We start from the raw sequence: 27,813 nt of genomic DNA, 5'->3' as shown, positions 1-27,813 counted from the left end.
GAGCCTGCTCCCGGCCTGCCTCTGACCGCGCGCGCCGTGCTGCTGGGCCGCTAGGGTGGCGAGCACGTCTGCCTGAGCGGCTCCCGCCCGCTCCCCGCCTCCTCCGGACGCCGCTGGTGTGGGCGACGGGCTACTCCTGGCCCGCAGCGAGGCACCTTCGCGCCCCCCAGTGGCTCCACGGGCCTCTGTCACTTCCCTGACTGTGACATATGTCTGGGCGCCCTGGCATCCTGGGCCTCCCCAGGCCCCGAAGGGCTTTTACCCCGTCCCCCTACCCCAACCCCTCAAATCTCCCCCCAGCCACACAACCGCACACCCCCCTTGCTGCTGTGCTGTCCCCACCTCTCAGGGCCACCGAGGGGGTCGCAGGGTCCTCTCAGTCCCCTCCGGCCCTAGGGACGTGCAACCCAGGCCCTGGCCCTGACCGGACCCATCCACAGGCCCAAAGCCAGGGAGAGCCACCCGCGCCACCAGGGTGCAGCATCTCCAGTCTGCAGCCACCCTTCGTCACAAGCCTTCAGTCTGGGCCCTGGAACCCTCGTCAGCGACCGGAGCCCCGCCCGATGTCCGGTCCCTTCACTGGCTACACGTCACCTCTCCTGACCCAGGGAGGTGAGAGAGAGGATGAGAGAAGGCCAGAGACGGAGCAAGAGAGAGGCGGAGAGAGACAGACGGGGACTGTGGGGACAGACTCGCAGAGAGCACTCTCCAGGCTCTGGGCCTCGCGTGGAGGGGTGCTGCTTGGGGGCTGCATGGTCATCAGCTGTGACCGCTTGGCCATCAGCTGTTGCCAATTGGCCACTGGCCACCGGAGGAGCTGCGGTGGCCAAGCTAGGAAGCGCGGATGGTGGACTGCAAATTGCAGAGGGGCGCGGATTGCAGTGGGCCCGCTTGGCGGGTCGACGGGCGGTGTGTCGGTGGGTTGGCAGAGAAGCGGCCGACAGGTTGGGGATCGGGCGGCTCCGGCTTGCCGTGTCTCCGAGCCAGCCGCCCGTGAGACATAGTGCTATGAGCCCCCTATCCGTGGCTCTGTTGGTGTTCCCTCTTGGCCTCGCCATATCCTGCGTTCTTGTGCGGGCAGAGGGACTAGAGTCCCCGCAGGACAGGGACCGACAGAGAGAACGGGAGGAGGAGAAAGAGGGAGCGAGATCGAAATATACACCTATATGTACCTGTATGTACCTAGACATACAGAGAGACATGGACAGAGACAGAGAAAGAGGGGGCTGGCACGCGGGGAGAGAGCTCCTGAGCCAGAGCCAGAGCCCAACAGGCACGTCACAGAGCCAGAGAGACATGGGGTGGGGGAGGGGGGAGGGACGCACAAGCGGGCACACGGACTGGGACAGACGCACTGACGCTGCTTTGAAGTGGCAGCTTCTCAACCGAAGTGTGGTCATGCCCGTGGCTGGGCTCCACTAAGGAGGCAGTGCCCGGGCATTGAAAGTCACCCTTGAAGCCCCCGGGCCGGGCGGGAGGGCCAGTGGGCTCCGAGCCCCGCCCAGGAACCCCCCGCCCCGCGGGAGGAGAGTGGCAGCCCACAGGCACCCTGGTTGAGAGTGTTGTGTGCCTGCGTGCCTGCACTTCCCCTTGTGGTGGTCTCTCCTGGAGTCCGAGGGCGTGCGGTGTGTTGGGGTGCTGCTCCCTCAGTCCCCTGCTTTGTCCCGGCTCTTTGTACCCTGTGTGTTGGGGCCACTGCGGGAAGGGAGGGTTCCTGGCTCTTGTGGGCGATGGGAGGGGGCGCGCGGGGGTGTGGGGAGAGGTGCCTGCCGGCGGAGACACAGGCTCGGCTAACTGCTGCTGGCTGACTGCCTGCCTCGGCGAAGAGGACTAAGAAGAGGGTGTGGGGGTGAGCCCTGGCCGACGGGCCTGGTGTGCGGCCGGGGCTGCCAGCTTGTAGCGCCGGGTGGCTGACCGGCCTCTGGCCAGGGGGACCTTCGGCTGGATGGGCGGCTGCAGAGGGGCAAGGGGCGGCAGGGGTTCGGAGGGAGCCACGCAGGGGCGGCGGCGCAAAAGGAGAGGCGAGCAAAAGCCTACAGGTATTCCCAGGCGGTCTCCCATCCAAGCACTAACCAGGCCCCTCCCTGCTTAGCTCCCGAGATCAGAGGAGATCGGGCGCGTTCAGGGTGGTACGGCCATAGACGATGGGACTCGGCTCCCCGCGCCCCAAGAGCCTGCTCCCGGCCTGCCTCGTGAGCGCGCGCCATGCAGATGCGCGGCTCCGGTGGTGAGCATCGACCTGCTGGCCGGCTCTGCCAGCACCGCGTCCCCCTCCCAGTCCGGCTCCCCGCCTCTTCCGAATGCCCCAGGCGTGGGCGGCGGGCTACTCCTGGCCGGCAGCGAGGCCCCTTCGCGCCACCCGAGGCTCCATGGGACACTGCCACTTCCCTGATGGTGCCAGAATTCGTGGAACTCTGGCATCCTGGGACTCCCCGGACCCAGACCGCCATACACCCCGCCCCCCTACCGCCACCAGGTTTACCAACAACCGCACCCCCAAGGCTGGGGGAGGCCTGCACCAGCAGGCAACCCTGGGCTTGGGAGTTGTGGGAGGACCCCGCGGAGGCGGCTTGGGCGGCTGCGGAGGGGGGGGCGGCGGCGGCGGCGGCGGCGGCGGCGGCGGCGGCGGCGGGGGCGGAGGAGGCCGGGAGAGCAGAGGCGGGAGATTGAGGGAGTATGGCGATGGTGGCGGCGGCGGCGGCGGGGGCTGGGGCGGAGGCGGGGGAGATGGCGGTGCTGGAGGCGGGGAGAGCAGAGGAGGGAGATTGAGGGAGTGCGGCAATGGCGGCGGCGGGGGCGGGGGTGGGGAACAGGGCAGCACTGGCGGCGGGGATGGGGAGCGCGGTGCTGGCGGCCGAGGTGGGGAGAGCAGAGGAGGGAGTTTGAGGGAGTACGGCGATGGCGGCGGCGGGGGCGGGGGAGGGGGCGAGGGCAGCGCTGGCGGAGGGGGTGGGGAGCGCGGTGATCGCGGCGGCGGCGGGAGAAGCGGGGGCTGATCGCGAGCAGCGTTGGCGGCGTCGGCGGCAGCGGCGCGGGAGGGTTGCGAGGTCGGCGATGGAGGCGGCGGCAGCGTTGGGGGCTGTGTCGGCGGGCGCTGGGCGCGGGGAGGGTTGGCGCCGGCGCCGGCGGCGGCGGTAGCGGGGAAGAGGGCGGTGCTGGCGGCGGAGGAGGGGAGAGCAGAGGCGGGAGATTGAAGCAGTACAGCGATGGCGGTGGCGAGGGCGGGGGCAGGGGTGAGGGCAGCGCTGGAGGGGGGTGTGGGGAGCGCGGTGATGGCGGCGGATTTGGCGGTGGCGGCGGGGGCGAGGGCAGCGCTGTTGGCGGTGGCGGCGATCGAAGGTCGGCGAAGGGATCGAGATGACAGCCTCCGGGACTGAAGAGGACTGAGAAGAGGGTGTGCGGGGGAGCCCTGGCCGACGGGCCTGGTGTGCGGCCGGGGCTGCCAGCTTGTAGTGCCTGGCGGCTAACCCTCTGCTGGTCAGGGGGACCTTCGGCTGGCTGGGCGGCTGCAGAGAGGCAAGGGGCGGCAGGGGTTCGCAGGGAGCCACGCCGGGGCGGCGATGCAAAAGGAGAGGCGAGCAAAAGCCTGCAGCTATTCCCAGGCGGTCTCCCATCCAAGTACTAACCAGGCCCCTCCCTGCTTAGCTCCCGAGATCAGACGAGATCTGGCGCGTGCAGGGTGGTGTGGCCTTAGGCGCTGGGACCCGGCTCCCGGCACTCCAAGAGCCTGCTCCCGACCTGCTTCTGAGCGCACGCCATGCTGCTGGGCCGCTCGGGTGGCGAGCACGTCTGCCCGAGCGCCTCCCGCCAGCTCCCCGCCTCCTCCGGACGCCGCTGGTGTGGGCGACGGGCTACTCCTGGCCCGCAGCGAGGCCCCTTCGCGCCCCCCAGTGGCTCTAACGGGCCTCCGTCACTTCCCTGACTGTGACATATGTCTGGGCGCCCTGGCATCCTGGGCCTCCCCAGGCCCCGAAGGGCTTTTACCCCGCCCCCCTACCCCAACCCCTCTCATCTCCCCCCAGCCCCACAACCGCACACCCCCCTTGCTGCTGTGCTGTCCCCACCTCTCAGGGCCACCGAGGGGGTCGCAGGGTCCTCTCAGTCCCCTCCACCCTAGGGACGTGCAACCCAGGCCCTGGCCCTGGCCGGCCCCACCCACTGGCCCAAAGCCAGGGAGAGCCACCCGCCACCAGGGGGCAGCACCTCCAGTCCGCCGCCACCCTTCCTCACACAGCCTTCTTTCTGGGTTCTCGCCCCTCGTCAGCGACCGGCGTCCCGCCCGATCACTGTTCACTTCACTGGCTACACGTCACCTCTCCTGACCCAGGGAGGTGAGAGAGAGGATGAGAGAAGGCCAGAGACAGAGCAAGAGAGAGGCGGAGAGAGACCGACGGGGACTGTGGGGACAGACTCGCAGAGAGCACTTTCCAGGCTCTGGGCCTCGCGTGGAGGGGTGCTGCGTGGGGGCTGCATGGATATCAGCCGTGACCGCTTGGCCATCAGCTGTTGCCAGTTGGCCATTGGCCACCGGCAGAGCTGCGGTGGCCAAGCTAGGAAGCGCGGATTGTGGACTGCAAATTGCAGAGGGGCGCGGACTGCAGTTGGCCGGCTTGGTGGGTCGGTAAGTTGGCGGGTCTGTTGGTTGGCAGAGAATCGGCCGGCAGGCTGGGGATCGGGCGGCTCCGGCTTGCCGAGTCTCCAAGCCAGCCGCCCGTGAGACATGGTGCTATGAGCCCCCTATCCGTGGTCTGTTGGTGTTCCCTCTTGGCCTCGCCAAATCCTGCATTCTTGTGCGGGCAGAGGGGCTAGAGTCCCCGCAGGACAGGGACAGACAGACAGAACGGGAGGAGGAGTAAGAGGGAGCGAGATGGAAATATACACGTATATGTACATGTATGTATCTAGACATACAGAGAGACATGGACAGAGACAGAGAAAGAGGGGGCTGGCACGCGGGGAGAGAGCTCCTGAGCCAGAGCCAGGGCCCAACAGGCACCTCTCAGAGCCTGACAGATATGGGGTGGGGGAGGGTGGGAGGGACGCACAGGCGGGCACACGGAGTGTTACAGACGCACTGAGGCTGTGTTGAAGTGGCGGCTCCTCCACCGGAGTGTGGTCGTGCCCGGGGCTGGGCTCCTCTAAGGAGGCATTGCCCTGGCGTTGGCAGTCACCATTGAAGCCTCCGGGGCGGCCCGCCAGGGTCTCCGGAGGGCCTGTGGTCTCTGAGCCCCGCCCAGGCACCCGCCCGCGGGAGGAGAGTGGCACCCCCAGGCACCCTGGTTGTGAGGGTTGTGTGCCTGCGTGCCTGCTCTGCCCTTGTGGTGGTCTCCCCTGGAGTCGATGTCGCGTGGTGTGTTGGGGTGCTGCTCCCGCCGTCCCCTGGTTTGTCCCGGCTCTTTGTGCCCTGTGTTTCAGGGACACCGTGGCCGGCGGGAAGGGAGGGCTCCTGGCTCTTGTGGGAGACGGGAGGGGCGCGCGGGGGTGTGGGGCGAGGTGCCTGCCAGCGGAGACAGAAGACTCCGGTGGGGCGGGGCGTGTGGGCGTCCCGTTTGCCCGAGGTCACGCCGATCGTGTGTGTCGGGACCCGAGGGCAGGCGCAGGGATGGGCGTGCCCTGGGCTCGGGGAGAGGTGCAAAGCACCGGCACGTCCTGGGATGGAGAGAGCCTGGTGGAGGCCTGCGCCGGCAGGCAGCCCTGGGCTTGGGCGTTGGGGGTTGCGGCGGCGGCAGGGTCGGGGAGCGAGAGGGAGCCCTGCGATGGCGGTGGCGGCGACCGAGAGGCGGCTGACTGCTGCAGGCTGAGGGCCTGCCTTGGCGAAGAGCACTAAGAAGAGGGAGTGGGGGGGAGCCCTGGCCGACAGGCCTGGTGTGCGGCCGGGGATGCGAGCTTGTAGTGCTGGGCGACTGACCCTCCTCTGGCCAGGGGGACCTTCGGCTGCCTGGGCGGCTGCAGAGGGGCAAGGTGCGGCAGGGGTTCGGAGGGAGCCACGCCGGGGCGGCGGCGCAAAAGGAGAGGCGAGCAAAAGCCTGCAGCTATTCCCAGGCGGTCTCCCATCCAAGTACTAACCAGGCCCCGCCCTGCTTAGCTCCCGAGATCAGAGGAGATCGGGCGCGTTCAGGGTGGTATGGCCCTAGACGCTGGGACCCGGCTCCCCGCGCCCCAAGAGCCTGCTCCCGGCCTGCCTCTGACCGCGCGCGCCGTGCTGCTGGGCCGCTAGGGTGGCGAGCACGTCTGCCTGAGCGGCTCCCGCCCGCTCCCCGCCTCCTCCGGACGCCGCTGGTGTGGGCGACGGGCTACTCCTGGCCCGCAGCGAGGCACCTTCGCGCCCCCCAGTGGCTCCACGGGCCTCTGTCACTTCCCTGACTGTGACATATGTCTGGGCGCCCTGGCATCCTGGGCCTCCCCAGGCCCCGAAGGGCTTTTACCCCGTCCCCCTACCCCAACCCCTCAAATCTCCCCCCAGCCACACAACCGCACACCCCCCTTGCTGCTGTGCTGTCCCCACCTCTCAGGGCCACCGAGGGGGTCGCAGGGTCCTCTCAGTCCCCTCCGGCCCTAGGGACGTGCAACCCAGGCCCTGGCCCTGACCGGACCCATCCACAGGCCCAAAGCCAGGGAGAGCCACCCGCGCCACCAGGGTGCAGCATCTCCAGTCTGCAGCCACCCTTCGTCACAAGCCTTCAGTCTGGGCCCTGGAACCCTCGTCAGCGACCGGAGCCCCGCCCGATGTCCGGTCCCTTCACTGGCTACACGTCACCTCTCCTGACCCAGGGAGGTGAGAGAGAGGATGAGAGAAGGCCAGAGACGGAGCAAGAGAGAGGCGGAGAGAGACAGACGGGGACTGTGGGGACAGACTCGCAGAGAGCACTCTCCAGGCTCTGGGCCTCGCGTGGAGGGGTGCTGCTTGGGGGCTGCATGGTCATCAGCTGTGACCGCTTGGCCATCAGCTGTTGCCAATTGGCCACTGGCCACCGGAGGAGCTGCGGTGGCCAAGCTAGGAAGCGCGGATGGTGGACTGCAAATTGCAGAGGGGCGCGGATTGCAGTGGGCCCGCTTGGCGGGTCGACGGGCGGTGTGTCGGTGGGTTGGCAGAGAAGCGGCCGACAGGTTGGGGATCGGGCGGCTCCGGCTTGCCGTGTCTCCGAGCCAGCCGCCCGTGAGACATAGTGCTATGAGCCCCCTATCCGTGGCTCTGTTGGTGTTCCCTCTTGGCCTCGCCATATCCTGCGTTCTTGTGCGGGCAGAGGGACTAGAGTCCCCGCAGGACAGGGACCGACAGAGAGAACGGGAGGAGGAGAAAGAGGGAGCGAGATCGAAATATACACCTATATGTACCTGTATGTACCTAGACATACAGAGAGACATGGACAGAGACAGAGAAAGAGGGGGCTGGCACGCGGGGAGAGAGCTCCTGAGCCAGAGCCAGAGCCCAACAGGCACGTCACAGAGCCAGAGAGACATGGGGTGGGGGAGGGGGGAGGGACGCACAAGCGGGCACACGGACTGGGACAGACGCACTGACGCTGCTTTGAAGTGGCAGCTTCTCAACCGAAGTGTGGTCATGCCCGTGGCTGGGCTCCACTAAGGAGGCAGTGCCCGGGCATTGAAAGTCACCCTTGAAGCCCCCGGGCCGGGCGGGAGGGCCAGTGGGCTCCGAGCCCCGCCCAGGAACCCCCCGCCCCGCGGGAGGAGAGTGGCAGCCCACAGGCACCCTGGTTGAGAGTGTTGTGTGCCTGCGTGCCTGCACTTCCCCTTGTGGTGGTCTCTCCTGGAGTCCGAGGGCGTGCGGTGTGTTGGGGTGCTGCTCCCTCAGTCCCCTGCTTTGTCCCGGCTCTTTGTACCCTGTGTGTTGGGGCCACTGCGGGAAGGGAGGGTTCCTGGCTCTTGTGGGCGATGGGAGGGGGCGCGCGGGGGTGTGGGGAGAGGTGCCTGCCGGCGGAGACACAGGCTCGGCTAACTGCTGCTGGCTGACTGCCTGTCTCGGCGAAGAGGACTAAGAAGAGGGTGTGGGGGTGAGCCCTGGCCGACGGGCCTGGTGTGCGGCCGGGGCTGCCAGCTTGTAGCGCCGGGTGGCTGACCGGCCTCTGGCCAGGGGGACCTTCGGCTGGATGGGCGGCTGCAGAGGGGCAAGGGGCGGCAGGGGTTCGGAGGGAGCCACGCAGGGGCGGCGGCGCAAAAGGAGAGGCGAGCAAAAGCCTACAGGTATTCCCAGGCGGTCTCCCATCCAAGCACTAACCAGGCCCCTCCCTGCTTAGCTCCCGAGATCAGAGGAGATCGGGCGCGTTCAGGGTGGTACGGCCATAGACGATGGGACTCGGCTCCCCGCGCCCCAAGAGCCTGCTCCCGGCCTGCCTCGTGAGCGCGCGCCATGCAGATGCGCGGCTCCGGTGGTGAGCATCGACATGCTGGCCGGCTCTGCCAGCACCGCGTCCCCCTCCCAGTCCGGCTCCCCGCCTCTTCCGAATGCCCCAGGCGTGGGCGGCGGGCTACTCCTGGCCGGCAGCGAGGCCCCTTCGCGCCACCCGAGGCTCCATGGGACACTGCCACTTCCCTGATGGTGCCAGAATTCGTGGAACTCTGGCATCCTGGGACTCCCCGGACCCAGACCGCCATACACCCCGCCCCCCTACCGCCACCAGGTTTACCAACAACCGCACCCCCAAGGCTGGGGGAGGCCTGCACCAGCAGGCAACCCTGGGCTTGGGAGTTGTGGGAGGACCCCGCGGAGGCGGCTTGGGCGGCTGCGGAGGGGGGGGCGGCGGCGGCGGCGGCGGCGGCGGCGGCGGCGGCGGCGGGGGCGGAGGAGGCCGGGAGAGCAGAGGCGGGAGATTGAGGGAGTATGGCGATGGTGGCGGCGGCGGCGGCGGGGGCTGGGGCGGAGGCGGGGGAGATGGCGGTGCTGGAGGCGGGGAGAGCAGAGGAGGGAGATTGAGGGAGTGCGGCAATGGCGGCGGCGGGGGCGGGGGTGGGGAACAGGGCAGCACTGGCGGCGGGGATGGGGAGCGCGGTGCTGGCGGCCGAGGTGGGGAGAGCAGAGGAGGGAGTTTGAGGGAGTACGGCGATGGCGGCGGCGGGGGCGGGGGAGGGGGCGAGGGCAGCGCTGGCGGAGGGGGTGGGGAGCGCGGTGATCGCGGCGGCGGCGGGAGAAGCGGGGGCTGATCGCGAGCAGCGTTGGCGGCGTCGGCGGCAGCGGCGCGGGAGGGTTGCGAGGTCGGCGATGGAGGCGGCGGCAGCGTTGGGGGCTGTGTCGGCGGGCGCTGGGCGCGGGGAGGGTTGGCGCCGGCGCCGGCGGCGGCGGTAGCGGGGAAGAGGGCGGTGCTGGCGGCGGAGGAGGGGAGAGCAGAGGCGGGAGATTGAAGCAGTACAGCGATGGCGGTGGCGAGGGCGGGGGCAGGGGTGAGGGCAGCGCTGGAGGGGGGTGTGGGGAGCGCGGTGATGGCGGCGGATTTGGCGGTGGCGGCGGGGGCGAGGGCAGCGCTGTTGGCGGTGGCGGCGATCGAAGGTCGGCGAAGGGATCGAGATGACAGCCTCCGGGACTGAAGAGGACTGAGAAGAGGGTGTGCGGGGGAGCCCTGGCCGACGGGCCTGGTGTGCGGCCGGGGCTGCCAGCTTGTAGTGCCTGGCGGCTAACCCTCTGCTGGTCAGGGGGACCTTCGGCTGGCTGGGCGGCTGCAGAGAGGCAAGGGGCGGCAGGGGTTCGCAGGGAGCCACGCCGGGGCGGCGATGCAAAAGGAGAGGCGAGCAAAAGCCTGCAGCTATTCCCAGGCGGTCTCCCATCCAAGTACTAACCAGGCCCCTCCCTGCTTAGCTCCCGAGATCAGACGAGATCTGGCGCGTGCAGGGTGGTGTGGCCTTAGGCGCTGGGACCCGGCTCCCGGCACTCCAAGAGCCTGCTCCCGACCTGCTTCTGAGCGCACGCCATGCTGCTGGGCCGCTCGGGTGGCGAGCACGTCTGCCCGAGCGCCTCCCGCCAGCTCCCCGCCTCCTCCGGACGCCGCTGGTGTGGGCGACGGGCTACTCCTGGCCCGCAGCGAGGCCCCTTCGCGCCCCCCAGTGGCTCTAACGGGCCTCCGTCACTTCCCTGACTGTGACATATGTCTGGGCGCCCTGGCATCCTGGGCCTCCCCAGGCCCCGAAGGGCTTTTACCCCGCCCCCCTACCCCAACCCCTCTCATCTCCCCCCAGCCCCACAACCGCACACCCCCCTTGCTGCTGTGCTGTCCCCACCTCTCAGGGCCACCGAGGGGGTCGCAGGGTCCTCTCAGTCCCCTCCACCCTAGGGACGTGCAACCCAGGCCCTGGCCCTGGCCGGCCCCACCCACTGGCCCAAAGCCAGGGAGAGCCACCCGCCACCAGGGGGCAGCACCTCCAGTCCGCCGCCACCCTTCCTCACACAGCCTTCTTTCTGGGTTCTCGCCCCTCGTCAGCGACCGGCGTCCCGCCCGATCACTGTTCACTTCACTGGCTACACGTCACCTCTCCTGACCCAGGGAGGTGAGAGAGAGGATGAGAGAAGGCCAGAGACAGAGCAAGAGAGAGGCGGAGAGAGACCGACGGGGACTGTGGGGACAGACTCGCAGAGAGCACTTTCCAGGCTCTGGGCCTCGCGTGGAGGGGTGCTGCGTGGGGGCTGCATGGATATCAGCCGTGACCGCTTGGCCATCAGCTGTTGCCAGTTGGCCATTGGCCACCGGCAGAGCTGCGGTGGCCAAGCTAGGAAGCGCGGATTGTGGACTGCAAATTGCAGAGGGGCGCGGACTGCAGTTGGCCGGCTTGGTGGGTCGGTAAGTTGGCGGGTCTGTTGGTTGGCAGAGAATCGGCCGGCAGGCTGGGGATCGGGCGGCTCCGGCTTGCCGAGTCTCCAAGCCAGCCGCCCGTGAGACATGGTGCTATGAGCCCCCTATCCGTGGTCTGTTGGTGTTCCCTCTTGGCCTCGCCAAATCCTGCATTCTTGTGCGGGCAGAGGGGCTAGAGTCCCCGCAGGACAGGGACAGACAGACAGAACGGGAGGAGGAGTAAGAGGGAGCGAGATGGAAATATACACGTATATGTACATGTATGTATCTAGACATACAGAGAGACATGGACAGAGACAGAGAAAGAGGGGGCTGGCACGCGGGGAGAGAGCTCCTGAGCCAGAGCCAGGGCCCAACAGGCACCTCTCAGAGCCTGACAGATATGGGGTGGGGGAGGGTGGGAGGGACGCACAGGCGGGCACACGGAGTGTTACAGACGCACTGAGGCTGTGTTGAAGTGGCGGCTCCTCCACCGGAGTGTGGTCGTGCCCGGGGCTGGGCTCCTCTAAGGAGGCATTGCCCTGGCGTTGGCAGTCACCATTGAAGCCTCCGGGGCGGCCCGCCAGGGTCTCCGGAGGGCCTGTGGTCTCTGAGCCCCGCCCAGGCACCCGCCCGCGGGAGGAGAGTGGCACCCCCAGGCACCCTGGTTGTGAGGGTTGTGTGCCTGCGTGCCTGCTCTGCCCTTGTGGTGGTCTCCCCTGGAGTCGATGTCGCGTGGTGTGTTGGGGTGCTGCTCCCGCCGTCCCCTGGTTTGTCCCGGCTCTTTGTGCCCTGTGTTTCAGGGACACCGTGGCCGGCGGGAAGGGAGGGCTCCTGGCTCTTGTGGGAGACGGGAGGGGCGCGCGGGGGTGTGGGGCGAGGTGCCTGCCAGCGGAGACAGAAGACTCCGGTGGGGCGGGGCGTGTGGGCGTCCCGTTTGCCCGAGGTCACGCCGATCGTGTGTGTCGGGACCCGAGGGCAGGCGCAGGGATGGGCGTGCCCTGGGCTCGGGGAGAGGTGCAAAGCACCGGCACGTCCTGGGATGGAGAGAGCCTGGTGGAGGCCTGCGCCGGCAGGCAGCCCTGGGCTTGGGCGTTGGGGGTTGCGGCGGCGGCAGGGTCGGGGAGCGAGAGGGAGCCCTGCGATGGCGGTGGCGGCGACCGAGAGGCGGCTGACTGCTGCAGGCTGAGGGCCTGCCTTGGCGAAGAGCACTAAGAAGAGGGAGTGGGGGGGAGCCCTGGCCGACAGGCCTGGTGTGCGGCCGGGGATGCGAGCTTGTAGTGCTGGGCGACTGACCCTCCTCTGGCCAGGGGGACCTTCGGCTGCCTGGGCGGCTGCAGAGGGGCAAGGTGCGGCAGGGGTTCGGAGGGAGCCACGCCGGGGCGGCGGCGCAAAAGGAGAGGCGAGCAAAAGCCTGCAGCTATTCCCAGGCGGTCTCCCATCCAAGTACTAACCAGGCCCCGCCCTGCTTAGCTCCCGAGATCAGAGGAGATCGGGCGCGTTCAGGGTGGTATGGCCCTAGACGCTGGGACCCGGCTCCCCGCGCCCCAAGAGCCTGCTCCCGGCCTGCCTCTGACCGCGCGCGCCGTGCTGCTGGGCCGCTAGGGTGGCGAGCACGTCTGCCTGAGCGGCTCCCGCCCGCTCCCCGCCTCCTCCGGACGCCGCTGGTGTGGGCGACGGGCTACTCCTGGCCCGCAGCGAGGCACCTTCGCGCCCCCCAGTGGCTCCACGGGCCTCTGTCACTTCCCTGACTGTGACATATGTCTGGGCGCCCTGGCATCCTGGGCCTCCCCAGGCCCCGAAGGGCTTTTACCCCGTCCCCCTACCCCAACCCCTCAAATCTCCCCCCAGCCACACAACCGCACACCCCCCTTGCTGCTGTGCTGTCCCCACCTCTCAGGGCCACCGAGGGGGTCGCAGGGTCCTCTCAGTCCCCTCCGGCCCTAGGGACGTGCAACCCAGGCCCTGGCCCTGACCGGACCCATCCACAGGCCCAAAGCCAGGGAGAGCCACCCGCGCCACCAGGGTGCAGCATCTCCAGTCTGCAGCCACCCTTCGTCACAAGCCTTCAGTCTGGGCCCTGGAACCCTCGTCAGCGACCGGAGCCCCGCCCGATGTCCGGTCCCTTCACTGGCTACACGTCACCTCTCCTGACCCAGGGAGGTGAGAGAGAGGATGAGAGAAGGCCAGAGACGGAGCAAGAGAGAGGCGGAGAGAGACAGACGGGGACTGTGGGGACAGACTCGCAGAGAGCACTCTCCAGGCTCTGGGCCTCGCGTGGAGGGGTGCTGCTTGGGGGCTGCATGGTCATCAGCTGTGACCGCTTGGCCATCAGCTGTTGCCAATTGGCCACTGGCCACCGGAGGAGCTGCGGTGGCCAAGCTAGGAAGCGCGGATGGTGGACTGCAAATTGCAGAGGGGCGCGGATTGCAGTGGGCCCGCTTGGCGGGTCGACGGGCGGTGTGTCGGTGGGTTGGCAGAGAAGCGGCCGACAGGTTGGGGATCGGGCGGCTCCGGCTTGCCGTGTCTCCGAGCCAGCCGCCCGTGAGACATAGTGCTATGAGCCCCCTATCCGTGGCTCTGTTGGTGTTCCCTCTTGGCCTCGCCATATCCTGCGTTCTTGTGCGGGCAGAGGGACTAGAGTCCCCGCAGGACAGGGACCGACAGAGAGAACGGGAGGAGGAGAAAGAGGGAGCGAGATCGAAATATACACCTATATGTACCTGTATGTACCTAGACATACAGAGAGACATGGACAGAGACAGAGAAAGAGGGGGCTGGCACGCGGGGAGAGAGCTCCTGAGCCAGAGCCAGAGCCCAACAGGCACGTCACAGAGCCAGAGAGACATGGGGTGGGGGAGGGGGGAGGGACGCACAAGCGGGCACACGGACTGGGACAGACGCACTGACGCTGCTTTGAAGTGGCAGCTTCTCAACCGAAGTGTGGTCATGCCCGTGGCTGGGCTCCACTAAGGAGGCAGTGCCCGGGCATTGAAAGTCACCCTTGAAGCCCCCGGGCCGGGCGGGAGGGCCAGTGGGCTCCGAGCCCCGCCCAGGAACCCCCCGCCCCGCGGGAGGAGAGTGGCAGCCCACAGGCACCCTGGTTGAGAGTGTTGTGTGCCTGCGTGCCTGCACTTCCCCTTGTGGTGGTCTCTCCTGGAGTCCGAGGGCGTGCGGTGTGTTGGGGTGCTGCTCCCTCAGTCCCCTGCTTTGTCCCGGCTCTTTGTACCCTGTGTGTTGGGGCCACTGCGGGAAGGGAGGGTTCCTGGCTCTTGTGGGCGATGGGAGGGGGCGCGCGGGGGTGTGGGGAGAGGTGCCTGCCGGCGGAGACACAGGCTCGGCTAACTGCTGCTGGCTGACTGCCTGTCTCGGCGAAGAGGACTAAGAAGAGGGTGTGGGGGTGAGCCCTGGCCGACGGGCCTGGTGTGCGGCCGGGGCTGCCAGCTTGTAGCGCCGGGTGGCTGACCGGCCTCTGGCCAGGGGGACCTTCGGCTGGATGGGCGGCTGCAGAGGGGCAAGGGGCGGCAGGGGTTCGGAGGGAGCCACGCAGGGGCGGCGGCGCAAAAGGAGAGGCGAGCAAAAGCCTACAGGTATTCCCAGGCGGTCTCCCATCCAAGCACTAACCAGGCCCCTCCCTGCTTAGCTCCCGAGATCAGAGGAGATCGGGCGCGTTCAGGGTGGTACGGCCATAGACGATGGGACTCGGCTCCCCGCGCCCCAAGAGCCTGCTCCCGGCCTGCCTCGTGAGCGCGCGCCATGCAGATGCGCGGCTCCGGTGGTGAGCATCGACATGCTGGCCGGCTCTGCCAGCACCGCGTCCCCCTCCCAGTCCGGCTCCCCGCCTCTTCCGAATGCCCCAGGCGTGGGCGGCGGGCTACTCCTGGCCGGCAGCGAGGCCCCTTCGCGCCACCCGAGGCTCCATGGGACACTGCCACTTCCCTGATGGTGCCAGAATTCGTGGAACTCTGGCATCCTGGGACTCCCCGGACCCAGACCGCCATACACCCCGCCCCCCTACCGCCACCAGGTTTACCAACAACCGCACCCCCAAGGCTGGGGGAGGCCTGCACCAGCAGGCAACCCTGGGCTTGGGAGTTGTGGGAGGACCCCGCGGAGGCGGCTTGGGCGGCTGCGGAGGGGGGGGCGGCGGCGGCGGCGGCGGCGGCGGCGGCGGCGGCGGCGGGGGCGGAGGAGGCCGGGAGAGCAGAGGCGGGAGATTGAGGGAGTATGGCGATGGTGGCGGCGGCGGCGGCGGGGGCTGGGGCGGAGGCGGGGGAGATGGCGGTGCTGGAGGCGGGGAGAGCAGAGGAGGGAGATTGAGGGAGTGCGGCAATGGCGGCGGCGGGGGCGGGGGTGGGGAACAGGGCAGCACTGGCGGCGGGGATGGGGAGCGCGGTGCTGGCGGCCGAGGTGGGGAGAGCAGAGGAGGGAGTTTGAGGGAGTACGGCGATGGCGGCGGCGGGGGCGGGGGAGGGGGCGAGGGCAGCGCTGGCGGAGGGGGTGGGGAGCGCGGTGATCGCGGCGGCGGCGGGAGAAGCGGGGGCTGATCGCGAGCAGCGTTGGCGGCGTCGGCGGCAGCGGCGCGGGAGGGTTGCGAGGTCGGCGATGGAGGCGGCGGCAGCGTTGGGGGCTGTGTCGGCGGGCGCTGGGCGCGGGGAGGGTTGGCGCCGGCCCCGGCGGCGGCGGTAGCGGGGAAGAGGGCGGTGCTGGCGGCGGAGGAGGGGAGAGCAGAGGCGGGAGATTGAAGCAGTACAGCGATGGCGGTGGCGAGGGCGGGGGCAGGGGTGAGGGCAGCGCTGGAGGGGGGTGTGGGGAGCGCGGTGATGGCGGCGGATTTGGCGGTGGCGGCGGGGGCGAGGGCAGCGCTGTTGGCGGTGGCGGCGATCGAAGGTCGGCGAAGGGATCGAGATGACAGCCTCCGGGACTGAAGAGGACTGAGAAGAGGGTGTGCGGGGGAGCCCTGGCCGACGGGCCTGGTGTGCGGCCGGGGCTGCCAGCTTGTAGTGCCTGGCGGCTAACCCTCTGCTGGTCAGGGGGACCTTCGGCTGGCTGGGCGGCTGCAGAGAGGCAAGGGGCGGCAGGGGTTCGCAGGGAGCCACGCCGGGGCGGCGATGCAAAAGGAGAGGCGAGCAAAAGCCTGCAGCTATTCCCAGGCGGTCTCCCATCCAAGTACTAACCAGGCCCCTCCCTGCTTAGCTCCCGAGATCAGACGAGATCTGGCGCGTGCAGGGTGGTGTGGCCTTAGGCGCTGGGACCCGGCTCCCGGCACTCCAAGAGCCTGCTCCCGACCTGCTTCTGAGCGCACGCCATGCTGCTGGGCCGCTCGGGTGGCGAGCACGTCTGCCCGAGCGCCTCCCGCCAGCTCCCCGCCTCCTCCGGACGCCGCTGGTGTGGGCGACGGGCTACTCCTGGCCCGCAGCGAGGCCCCTTCGCGCCCCCCAGTGGCTCTAACGGGCCTCCGTCACTTCCCTGACTGTGACATATGTCTGGGCGCCCTGGCATCCTGGGCCTCCCCAGGCCCCGAAGGGCTTTTACCCCGCCCCCCTACCCCAACCCCTCTCATCTCCCCCCAGCCCCACAACCGCACACCCCCCTTGCTGCTGTGCTGTCCCCACCTCTCAGGGCCACCGAGGGGGTCGCAGGGTCCTCTCAGTCCCCTCCACCCTAGGGACGTGCAACCCAGGCCCTGGCCCTGGCCGGCCCCACCCACTGGCCCAAAGCCAGGGAGAGCCACCCGCCACCAGGGGGCAGCACCTCCAGTCCGCCGCCACCCTTCCTCACACAGCCTTCTTTCTGGGTTCTCGCCCCTCGTCAGCGACCGGCGTCCCGCCCGATCACTGTTCACTTCACTGGCTACACGTCACCTCTCCTGACCCAGGGAGGTGAGAGAGAGGATGAGAGAAGGCCAGAGACAGAGCAAGAGAGAGGCGGAGAGAGACCGACGGGGACTGTGGGGACAGACTCGCAGAGAGCACTTTCCAGGCTCTGGGCCTCGCGTGGAGGGGTGCTGCGTGGGGGCTGCATGGATATCAGCCGTGACCGCTTGGCCATCAGCTGTTGCCAGTTGGCCATTGGCCACCGGCAGAGCTGCGGTGGCCAAGCTAGGAAGCGCGGATTGTGGACTGCAAATTGCAGAGGGGCGCGGACTGCAGTTGGCCGGCTTGGTGGGTCGGTAAGTTGGCGGGTCTGTTGGTTGGCAGAGAATCGGCCGGCAGGCTGGGGATCGGGCGGCTCCGGCTTGCCGAGTCTCCAAGCCAGCCGCCCGTGAGACATGGTGCTATGAGCCCCCTATCCGTGGTCTGTTGGTGTTCCCTCTTGGCCTCGCCAAATCCTGCATTCTTGTGCGGGCAGAGGGGCTAGAGTCCCCGCAGGACAGGGACAGACAGACAGAACGGGAGGAGGAGTAAGAGGGAGCGAGATGGAAATATACACGTATATGTACATGTATGTATCTAGACATACAGAGAGACATGGACAGAGACAGAGAAAGAGGGGGCTGGCACGCGGGGAGAGAGCTCCTGAGCCAGAGCCAGGGCCCAACAGGCACCTCTCAGAGCCTGACAGATATGGGGTGGGGGAGGGTGGGAGGGACGCACAGGCGGGCACACGGAGTGTTACAGACGCACTGAGGCTGTGTTGAAGTGGCGGCTCCTCCACCGGAGTGTGGTCGTGCCCGGGGCTGGGCTCCTCTAAGGAGGCATTGCCCTGGCGTTGGCAGTCACCATTGAAGCCTCCGGGGCGGCCCGCCAGGGTCTCCGGAGGGCCTGTGGTCTCTGAGCCCCGCCCAGGCACCCGCCCGCGGGAGGAGAGTGGCACCCCCAGGCACCCTGGTTGTGAGGGTTGTGTGCCTGCGTGCCTGCTCTGCCCTTGTGGTGGTCTCCCCTGGAGTCGATGTCGCGTGGTGTGTTGGGGTGCTGCTCCCGCCGTCCCCTGGTTTGTCCCGGCTCTTTGTGCCCTGTGTTTCAGGGACACCGTGGCCGGCGGGAAGGGAGGGCTCCTGGCTCTTGTGGGAGACGGGAGGGGCGCGCGGGGGTGTGGGGCGAGGTGCCTGCCAGCGGAGACAGAAGACTCCGGTGGGGCGGGGCGTGTGGGCGTCCCGTTTGCCCGAGGTCACGCCGATCGTGTGTGTCGGGACCCGAGGGCAGGCGCAGGGATGGGCGTGCCCTGGGCTCGGGGAGAGGTGCAAAGCACCGGCACGTCCTGGGATGGAGAGAGCCTGGTGGAGGCCTGCGCCGGCAGGCAGCCCTGGGCTTGGGCGTTGGGGGTTGCGGCGGCGGCAGGGTCGGGGAGCGAGAGGGAGCCCTGCGATGGCGGTGGCGGCGACCGAGAGGCGGCTGACTGCTGCAGGCTGAGGGCCTGCCTTGGCGAAGAGCACTAAGAAGAGGGAGTGGGGGGGAGCCCTGGCCGACAGGCCTGGTGTGCGGCCGGGGATGCGAGCTTGTAGTGCTGGGCGACTGACCCTCCTCTGGCCAGGGGGACCTTCGGCTGCCTGGGCGGCTGCAGAGGGGCAAGGTGCGGCAGGGGTTCGGAGGGAGCCACGCCGGGGCGGCGGCGCAAAAGGAGAGGCGAGCAAAAGCCTGCAGCTATTCCCAGGCGGTCTCCCATCCAAGTACTAACCAGGCCCCGCCCTGCTTAGCTCCCGAGATCAGAGGAGATCGGGCGCGTTCAGGGTGGTATGGCCCTAGACGCTGGGACCCGGCTCCCCGCGCCCCAAGAGCCTGCTCCCGGCCTGCCTCTGACCGCGCGCGCCGTGCTGCTGGGCCGCTAGGGTGGCGAGCACGTCTGCCTGAGCGGCTCCCGCCCGCTCCCCGCCTCCTCCGGACGCCGCTGGTGTGGGCGACGGGCTACTCCTGGCCCGCAGCGAGGCACCTTCGCGCCCCCCAGTGGCTCCACGGGCCTCTGTCACTTCCCTGACTGTGACATATGTCTGGGCGCCCTGGCATCCTGGGCCTCCCCAGGCCCCGAAGGGCTTTTACCCCGTCCCCCTACCCCAACCCCTCAAATCTCCCCCCAGCCACACAACCGCACACCCCCCTTGCTGCTGTGCTGTCCCCACCTCTCAGGGCCACCGAGGGGGTCGCAGGGTCCTCTCAGTCCCCTCCGGCCCTAGGGACGTGCAACCCAGGCCCTGGCCCTGACCGGACCCATCCACAGGCCCAAAGCCAGGGAGAGCCACCCGCGCCACCAGGGTGCAGCATCTCCAGTCTGCAGCCACCCTTCGTCACAAGCCTTCAGTCTGGGCCCTGGAACCCTCGTCAGCGACCGGAGCCCCGCCCGATGTCCGGTCCCTTCACTGGCTACACGTCACCTCTCCTGACCCAGGGAGGTGAGAGAGAGGATGAGAGAAGGCCAGAGACGGAGCAAGAGAGAGGCGGAGAGAGACAGACGGGGACTGTGGGGACAGACTCGCAGAGAGCACTCTCCAGGCTCTGGGCCTCGCGTGGAGGGGTGCTGCTTGGGGGCTGCATGGTCATCAGCTGTGACCGCTTGGCCATCAGCTGTTGCCAATTGGCCACTGGCCACCGGAGGAGCTGCGGTGGCCAAGCTAGGAAGCGCGGATGGTGGACTGCAAATTGCAGAGGGGCGCGGATTGCAGTGGGCCCGCTTGGCGGGTCGACGGGCGGTGTGTCGGTGGGTTGGCAGAGAAGCGGCCGACAGGTTGGGGATCGGGCGGCTCCGGCTTGCCGTGTCTCCGAGCCAGCCGCCCGTGAGACATAGTGCTATGAGCCCCCTATCCGTGGCTCTGTTGGTGTTCCCTCTTGGCCTCGCCATATCCTGCGTTCTTGTGCGGGCAGAGGGACTAGAGTCCCCGCAGGACAGGGACCGACAGAGAGAACGGGAGGAGGAGAAAGAGGGAGCGAGATCGAAATATACACCTATATGTACCTGTATGTACCTAGACATACAGAGAGACATGGACAGAGACAGAGGAAGAGGGGGCTGGCACGCGGGGAGAGAGCTCCTGAGCCAGAGCCAGAGCCCAACAGGCACGTCACAGAGCCAGAGAGACATGGGGTGGGGGAGGGGGGAGGGACGCACAAGCGGGCACACGGACTGGGACAGACGCACTGACGCTGCTTTGAAGTGGCAGCTTCTCAACCGAAGTGTGGTCATGCCCGTGGCTGGGCTCCACTAAGGAGGCAGTGCCCGGGCATTGAAAGTCACCCTTGAAGCCCCCGGGCCGGGCGGGAGGGCCAGTGGGCTCCGAGCCCCGCCCAGGAACCCCCCGCCCCGCGGGAGGAGAGTGGCAGCCCACAGGCACCCTGGTTGAGAGTGTTGTGTGCCTGCGTGCCTGCACTTCCCCTTGTGGTGGTCTCTCCTGGAGTCCGAGGGCGTGCGGTGTGTTGGGGTGCTGCTCCCTCAGTCCCCTGCTTTGTCCCGGCTCTTTGTACCCTGTGTGTTGGGGCCACTGCGGGAAGGGAGGGTTCCTGGCTCTTGTGGGCGATGGGAGGGGGCGCGCGGGGGTGTGGGGAGAGGTGCCTGCCGGCGGAGACACAGGCTCGGCTAACTGCTGCTGGCTGACTGCCTGCCTCGGCGAAGAGGACTAAGAAGAGGGTGTGGGGGTGAGCCCTGGCCGACGGGCCTGGTGTGCGGCCGGGGCTGCCAGCTTGTAGCGCCGGGTGGCTGACCGGCCTCTGGCCAGGGGGACCTTCGGCTGGATGGGCGGCTGCAGAGGGGCAAGGGGCGGCAGGGGTTCGGAGGGACCCACGCAGGGGCGGCGGCGCAAAAGGAGAGGCGAGCAAAAGCCTACAGGTATTCCCAGGCGGTCTCCCATCCAAGCACTAACCAGGCCCCTCCCTGCTTAGCTCCCGAGATCAGAGGAGATCGGGCGCGTTCAGGGTGGTACGGCCATAGACGATGGGACTCGGCTCCCCGCGCCCCAAGAGCCTGCTCCCGGCCTGCCTCGTGAGCGCGCGCCATGCAGATGCGCGGCTCCGGTGGTGAGCATCGACCTGCTGGCCGGCTCTGCCAGCACCGCGTCCCCCTCCCAGTCCGGCTCCCCGCCTCTTCCGAATGCCCCAGGCGTGGGCGGCGGGCTACTCCTGGCCGGCAGCGAGGCCCCTTCGCGCCACCCGAGGCTCCATGGGACACTGCCACTTCCCTGATGGTGCCAGAATTCGTGGAACTCTGGCATCCTGGGACTCCCCGGACCCAGACCGCCATACACCCCGCCCCCCTACCGCCACCAGGTTTACCAACAACCGCACCCCCAAGGCTGGGGGAGGCCTGCACCAGCAGGCAACCCTGGGCTTGGGAGTTGTGGGAGGACCCCGCGGAGGCGGCTTGGGCGGCTGCGGAGGGGGGGGCGGCGGCGGCGGCGGCGGCGGCGGCGGCGGCGGCGGGGGCGGAGGAGGCCGGGAGAGCAGAGGCGGGAGATTGAGGGAGTATGGCGATGGTGGCGGCGGCGGCGGCGGGGGCTGGGGCGGAGGCGGGGGAGATGGCGGTGCTGGAGGCGGGGAGAGCAGAGGAGGGAGATTGAGGGAGTGCGGCAATGGCGGCGGCGGGGGCGGGGGTGGGGAACAGGGCAGCACTGGCGGCGGGGATGGGGAGCGCGGTGCTGGCGGCCGAGGTGGGGAGAGCAGAGGAGGGAGTTTGAGGGAGTACGGCGATGGCGGCGGCGGGGGCGGGGGAGGGGGCGAGGGCAGCGCTGGCGGAGGGGGTGGGGAGCGCGGTGATCGCGGCGGCGGCGGGAGAAGCGGGGGCTGATCGCGAGCAGCGTTGGCGGCGTCGGCGGCAGCGGCGCGGGAGGGTTGCGAGGTCGGCGATGGAGGCGGCGGCAGCGTTGGGGGCTGTGTCGGCGGGCGCTGGGCGCGGGGAGGGTTGGCGCCGGCCCCGGCGGCGGCGGTAGCGGGGAAGAGGGCGGTGCTGGCGGCGGAGGAGGGGAGAGCAGAGGCGGGAGATTGAAGCAGTACAGCGATGGCGGTGGCGAGGGCGGGGGCAGGGGTGAGGGCAGCGCTGGAGGGGGGTGTGGGGAGCGCGGTGATGGCGGCGGATTTGGCGGTGGCGGCGGGGGCGAGGGCAGCGCTGTTGGCGGTGGCGGCGATCGAAGGTCGGCGAAGGGATCGAGATGACAGCCTCCGGGACTGAAGAGGACTGAGAAGAGGGTGTGCGGGGGAGCCCTGGCCGACGGGCCTGGTGTGCGGCCGGGGCTGCCAGCTTGTAGTGCCTGGCGGCTAACCCTCTGCTGGTCAGGGGGACCTTCGGCTGGCTGGGCGGCTGCAGAGAGGCAAGGGGCGGCAGGGGTTCGCAGGGAGCCACGCCGGGGCGGCGATGCAAAAGGAGAGGCGAGCAAAAGCCTGCAGCTATTCCCAGGCGGTCTCCCATCCAAGTACTAACCAGGCCCCTCCCTGCTTAGCTCCCGAGATCAGACGAGATCTGGCGCGTGCAGGGTGGTGTGGCCTTAGGCGCTGGGACCCGGCTCCCGGCACTCCAAGAGCCTGCTCCCGACCTGCTTCTGAGCGCACGCCATGCTGCTGGGCCGCTCGGGTGGCGAGCACGTCTGCCCGAGCGCCTCCCGCCAGCTCCCCGCCTCCTCCGGACGCCGCTGGTGTGGGCGACGGGCTACTCCTGGCCCGCAGCGAGGCCCCTTCGCGCCCCCCAGTGGCTCTAACGGGCCTCCGTCACTTCCCTGACTGTGACATATGTCTGGGCGCCCTGGCATCCTGGGCCTCCCCAGGCCCCGAAGGGCTTTTACCCCGCCCCCCTACCCCAACCCCTCTCATCTCCCCCCAGCCCCACAACCGCACACCCCCCTTGCTGCTGTGCTGTCCCCACCTCTCAGGGCCACCGAGGGGGTCGCAGGGTCCTCTCAGTCCCCTCCACCCTAGGGACGTGCAACCCAGGCCCTGGCCCTGGCCGGCCCCACCCACTGGCCCAAAGCCAGGGAGAGCCACCCGCCACCAGGGGGCAGCACCTCCAGTCCGCCGCCACCCTTCCTCACACAGCCTTCTTTCTGGGTTCTCGCCCCTCGTCAGCGACCGGCGTCCCGCCCGATCACTGTTCACTTCACTGGCTACACGTCACCTCTCCTGACCCAGGGAGGTGAGAGAGAGGATGAGAGAAGGCCAGAGACAGAGCAAGAGAGAGGCGGAGAGAGACCGACGGGGACTGTGGGGACAGACTCGCAGAGAGCACTTTCCAGGCTCTGGGCCTCGCGTGGAGGGGTGCTGCGTGGGGGCTGCATGGATATCAGCCGTGACCGCTTGGCCATCAGCTGTTGCCAGTTGGCCATTGGCCACCGGCAGAGCTGCGGTGGCCAAGCTAGGAAGCGCGGATTGTGGACTGCAAATTGCAGAGGGGCGCGGACTGCAGTTGGCCGGCTTGGTGGGTCGGTAAGTTGGCGGGTCTGTTGGTTGGCAGAGAATCGGCCGGCAGGCTGGGGATCGGGCGGCTCCGGCTTGCCGAGTCTCCAAGCCAGCCGCCCGTGAGACATGGTGCTATGAGCCCCCTATCCGTGGTCTGTTGGTGTTCCCTCTTGGCCTCGCCAAATCCTGCATTCTTGTGCGGGCAGAGGGGCTAGAGTCCCCGCAGGACAGGGACAGACAGACAGAACGGGAGGAGGAGTAAGAGGGAGCGAGATGGAAATATACACGTATATGTACATGTATGTATCTAGACATACAGAGAGACATGGACAGAGACAGAGAAAGAGGGGGCTGGCACGCGGGGAGAGAGCTCCTGAGCCAGAGCCAGGGCCCAACAGGCACCTCTCAGAGCCTGACAGATATGGGGTGGGGGAGGGTGGGAGGGACGCACAGGCGGGCACACGGAGTGTTACAGACGCACTGAGGCTGTGTTGAAGTGGCAGCTCCTCCACCGGAGTGTGGTCGTGCCCGGGGCTGGGCTCCTCTAAGGAGGCATTGCCCTGGCGTTGGCAGTCACCATTGAAGCCTCCGGGGCGGCCCGCCAGGGTCTCCGGAGGGCCTGTGGTCTCTGAGCCCCGCCCAGGCACCCGCCCGCGGGAGGAGAGTGGCACCCCCAGGCACCCTGGTTGTGAGGGTTGTGTGCCTGCGTGCCTGCTCTGCCCTTGTGGTGGTCTCCCCTGGAGTCGATGTCGCGTGGTGTGTTGGGGTGCTGCTCCCGCCGTCCCCTGGTTTGTCCCGGCTCTTTGTGCCCTGTGTTTCAGGGACACCGTGGCCGGCGGGAAGGGAGGGCTCCTGGCTCTTGTGGGAGACGGGAGGGGCGCGCGGGGGTGTGGGGCGAGGTGCCTGCCAGCGGAGACAGAAGACTCCGGTGGGGCGGGGCGTGTGGGCGTCCCGTTTGCCCGAGGTCACGCCGATCGTGTGTGTCGGGACCCGAGGGCAGGCGCAGGGATGGGCGTGCCCTGGGCTCGGGGAGAGGTGCAAAGCACCGGCACGTCCTGGGATGGAGAGAGCCTGGTGGAGGCCTGCGCCGGCAGGCAGCCCTGAGCTTGGGCGTTGGGGGTTGCGGCGGCGGCAGGGTCGGGGAGCGAGAGGGAGCCCTGCGATGGCGGTGGCGGCGACCGAGAGGCGGCTGACTGCTGCAGGCTGAGGGCCTGCCTTGGCGAAGAGCACTAAGAAGAGGGAGTGGGGGGGAGCCCTGGCCGACAGGCCTGGTGTGCGGCCGGGGATGCGAGCTTGTAGTGCTGGGCGACTGACCCTCCTCTGGCCAGGGGGACCTTCGGCTGCCTGGGCGGCTGCAGAGGGGCAAGGTGCGGCAGGGGTTCGGAGGGAGCCACGCCGGGGCGGCGGCGCAAAAGGAGAGGCGAGCAAAAGCCTGCAGCTATTCCCAGGCGGTCTCCCATCCAAGTACTAACCAGGCCCCGCCCTGCTTAGCTCCCGAGATCAGAGGAGATCGGGCGCGTTCAGGGTGGTATGGCCCTAGACGCTGGGACCCGGCTCCCCGCGCCCCAAGAGCCTGCTCCCGGCCTGCCTCTGACCGCGCGCCGTGCTGCTGGGCCGCTAGGGTGGCGAGCACGTCTGCCTGAGCGGCTCCCGCCCGCTCCCCGCCTCCTCCGGACGCCGCTGGTGTGGGCGACGGGCTACTCCTGGCCCGCAGCGAGGCACCTTCGCGCCCCCCAGTGGCTCCACGGGCCTCTGTCACTTCCCTGACTGTGACATATGTCTGGGCGCCCTGGCATCCTGGGCCTCCCCAGGCCCCGAAGGGCTTTTACCCCGTCCCCCTACCCCAACCCCTCAAATCTCCCCCCAGCCACACAACCGCACACCCCCCTTGCTGCTGTGCTGTCCCCACCTCTCAGGGCCACCGAGGGGGTCGCAGGGTCCTCTCAGTCCCCTCCGGCCCTAGGGACGTGCAACCCAGGCCCTGGCCCTGACCGGACCCATCCACAGGCCCAAAGCCAGGGAGAGCCACCCGCGCCACCAGGGTGCAGCATCTCCAGTCTGCAGCCACCCTTCGTCACAAGCCTTCAGTCTGGGCCCTGGAACCCTCGTCAGCGACCGGAGCCCCGCCCGATGTCCGGTCCCTTCACTGGCTACACGTCACCTCTCCTGACCCAGGGAGGTGAGAGAGAGGATGAGAGAAGGCCAGAGACGGAGCAAGAGAGAGGCGGAGAGAGACAGACGGGGACTGTGGGGACAGACTCGCAGAGAGCACTCTCCAGGCTCTGGGCCTCGCGTGGAGGGGTGCTGCTTGGGGGCTGCATGGTCATCAGCTGTGACCGCTTGGCCATCAGCTGTTGCCAGTTGGCCACTGGCCACCGGAGGAGCTGCGGTGGCCAAGCTGGGAAGCGCGGATGGTGGACTGCAAATTGCAGAGGGGCGCGGATTGCAGTGGGCCCGCTTGGCGGGTCGACGGGCGGTGTGTCGGTGGGTTGGCAGAGAAGCGGCCGACAGGTTGGGGATCGGGCGGCTCCGGCTTGCCGTGGCTCCGAGCCAGCCGCCCGTGAGACATAGTGCTATGAGCCCCCTATCCGTGGCTCTGTTGGTGTTCCCTCTTGGCCTCGCCATATCCTGCGTTCTTGTGCGGACAGAGGGACTAGAGTCCCCGCAGGACAGGGACCGACAGAGAGAACGGGAGGAGGAGAAAGAGGGAGCGAGATCGAAATATACACCTATATGTACCTGTATGTACCTAGACATACAGAGAGACATGGACAGAGACAGAGAAAGAGGGGGCTGGCACGCGGGGAGAGAGCTCCTGAGCCAGAGCCAGAGCCCAACAGGCACGTCACAGAGCCAGAGAGACATGGGGTGGGGGAGGGGGGAGGGACGCACAAGCGGGCACACGGACTGGGACAGACGCACTGACGCTGCTTTGAAGTGGCAGCTTCTCAACCGAAGTGTGGTCATGCCCGTGGCTGGGCTCCACTAAGGAGGCAGTGCCCGGGCATTGAAAGTCACCCTTGAAGCCCCCGGGCCGGGCGGGAGGGCCAGTGGGCTCCGAGCCCCGCCCAGGAACCCCCCCGCCCCGCGGGAGGAGAGTGGCAGCCCACAGGCACCCTGGTTGAGAGTGTTGTGTGCCTGCGTGCCTGCACTTCCCCTTGTGGGGGTCTCTCCTGGAGTCCGAGGGCGTGCGGTGTGTTGGGGTGCTGCTCCCTCAGTCCCCTGCTTTGTCCCGGCTCTTTGTACCCTGTGTGTTGGGGCCACTGCGGGAAGGGAGGGTTCCTGGCTCTTGTGGGCGATGGGAGGGGGCGCGCGGGGGTGTGGGGAGAGGTGCCTGCCGGCGGAGACACAGGCTCGGCTAACTGCTGCTGGCTGACTGCCTGCCTCGGCGAAGAGGACTAAGAAGAGGGTGTGGGGGTGAGCCCTGGCCGACGGGCCTGGTGTGCGGCCGGGGCTGCCAGCTTGTAGCGCCGGGTGGCTGACCGGCCTCTGGCCAGGGGGACCTTCGGCTGGATGGGCGGCTGCAGAGGGGCAAGGGGCGGCAGGGGTTCGGAGGGAGCCACGCAGGGGCGGCGGCGCAAAAGGAGAGGCGAGCAAAAGCCTACAGGTATTCCCAGGCGGTCTCCCATCCAAGCACTAACCAGGCCCCTCCCTGCTTAGCTCCCGAGATCAGAGGAGATCGGGCGCGTTCAGGGTGGTACGGCCATAGACGATGGGACTCGGCTCCCCGCGCCCCAAGAGCCTGCTCCCGGCCTGCCTCGTGAGCGCGCGCCATGCAGATGCGCGGCTCCGGTGGTGAGCATCGACCTGCTGGCCGGCTCTGCCAGCACCGCGTCCCCCTCCCAGTCCGGCTCCCCGCCTCTTCCGAATGCCCCAGGCGTGGGCGGCGGGCTACTCCTGGCCGGCAGCGAGGCCCCTTCGCGCCACCCGAGGCTCCATGGGACACTGCCACTTCCCTGATGGTGCCAGAATTCGTGGAACTCTGGCATCCTGGGACTCCCCGGACCCAGACCGCCATACACCCCGCCCCCCTACCGCCACCAGGTTTACCAACAACCGCACCCCCAAGGCTGGGGGAGGCCTGCACCAGCAGGCAACCCTGGGCTTGGGAGTTGTGGGAGGACCCCGCGGAGGCGGCTTGGGCGGCTGCGGAGGGGGGGGCGGCGGCGGCGGCGGCGGCGGCGGCGGCGGCGGCGGGGGCGGAGGAGGCCGGGAGAGCAGAGGCGGGAGATTGAGGGAGTATGGCGATGGTGGCGGCGGCGGCGGCGGGGGCTGGGGCGGAGGCGGGGGAGATGGCGGTGCTGGAGGCGGGGAGAGCAGAGGAGGGAGATTGAGGGAGTGCGGCAATGGCGGCGGCGGGGGCGGGGGTGGGGAACAGGGCAGCACTGGCGGCGGGGATGGGGAGCGCGGTGCTGGCGGCCGAGGTGGGGAGAGCAGAGGAGGGAGTTTGAGGGAGTACGGCGATGGCGGCGGCGGGGGCGGGGGAGGGGGCGAGGGCAGCGCTGGCGGAGGGGGTGGGGAGCGCGGTGATCGCGGCGGCGGCGGGAGAAGCGGGGGCTGATCGCGAGCAGCGTTGGCGGCGTCGGCGGCAGCGGCGCGGGAGGGTTGCGAGGTCGGCGATGGAGGCGGCGGCAGCGTTGGGGGCTGTGTCGGCGGGCGCTGGGCGCGGGGAGGGTTGGCGCCGGCCCCGGCGGCGGCGGTAGCGGGGAAGAGGGCGGTGCTGGCGGCGGAGG

At 68.9% G+C, this 27,813-nt stretch overlaps 13 pseudogenes; all 13 read right to left on the bottom strand.

The window, feature by feature from the left end:
* Nucleotides 1-2,023: 2,023 nt before the first annotated feature.
* On the bottom strand, nucleotides 2,024-2,143 carry LOC148756984 (5S ribosomal RNA; annotated as a pseudogene).
* A 1,433-nt stretch (nucleotides 2,144-3,576) lies between these two features.
* LOC148756983 (5S ribosomal RNA) lies at nucleotides 3,577-3,696 on the bottom strand (annotated as a pseudogene).
* A 2,320-nt stretch (nucleotides 3,697-6,016) lies between these two features.
* LOC148756982 (5S ribosomal RNA) lies at nucleotides 6,017-6,136 on the bottom strand (annotated as a pseudogene).
* A 2,050-nt stretch (nucleotides 6,137-8,186) lies between these two features.
* On the bottom strand, nucleotides 8,187-8,306 carry LOC148756981 (5S ribosomal RNA; annotated as a pseudogene).
* A 1,433-nt stretch (nucleotides 8,307-9,739) lies between these two features.
* Nucleotides 9,740-9,859, bottom strand: LOC148756980 (5S ribosomal RNA; annotated as a pseudogene).
* A 2,320-nt stretch (nucleotides 9,860-12,179) lies between these two features.
* On the bottom strand, nucleotides 12,180-12,299 carry LOC148756979 (5S ribosomal RNA; annotated as a pseudogene).
* A 2,050-nt stretch (nucleotides 12,300-14,349) lies between these two features.
* LOC148756978 (5S ribosomal RNA) lies at nucleotides 14,350-14,469 on the bottom strand (annotated as a pseudogene).
* A 1,433-nt stretch (nucleotides 14,470-15,902) lies between these two features.
* LOC148756977 (5S ribosomal RNA) lies at nucleotides 15,903-16,022 on the bottom strand (annotated as a pseudogene).
* Nucleotides 16,023-18,342: 2,320 nt separating this feature from the next.
* LOC148756976 (5S ribosomal RNA) lies at nucleotides 18,343-18,462 on the bottom strand (annotated as a pseudogene).
* Nucleotides 18,463-20,512: 2,050 nt separating this feature from the next.
* On the bottom strand, nucleotides 20,513-20,632 carry LOC148756975 (5S ribosomal RNA; annotated as a pseudogene).
* A 1,430-nt stretch (nucleotides 20,633-22,062) lies between these two features.
* Nucleotides 22,063-22,182, bottom strand: LOC148756974 (5S ribosomal RNA; annotated as a pseudogene).
* Nucleotides 22,183-24,502: 2,320 nt separating this feature from the next.
* Nucleotides 24,503-24,622, bottom strand: LOC148756973 (5S ribosomal RNA; annotated as a pseudogene).
* A 2,049-nt stretch (nucleotides 24,623-26,671) lies between these two features.
* On the bottom strand, nucleotides 26,672-26,791 carry LOC148756972 (5S ribosomal RNA; annotated as a pseudogene).
* Nucleotides 26,792-27,813: the final 1,022 nt, after the last annotated feature.

Source organism: Rhinolophus sinicus, chromosome 10 (genome assembly GCF_057876585.1).
Source record: "Rhinolophus sinicus isolate RSI-liver-muscle chromosome 10, RSI-T2T, whole genome shotgun sequence".
Taxonomy (NCBI): domain Eukaryota; kingdom Metazoa; phylum Chordata; class Mammalia; order Chiroptera; family Rhinolophidae; genus Rhinolophus; species Rhinolophus sinicus.
The sequence above is the reverse complement of the archived record's forward strand: the minus strand, read 5'-3'. Positions and strand labels throughout refer to the sequence as shown.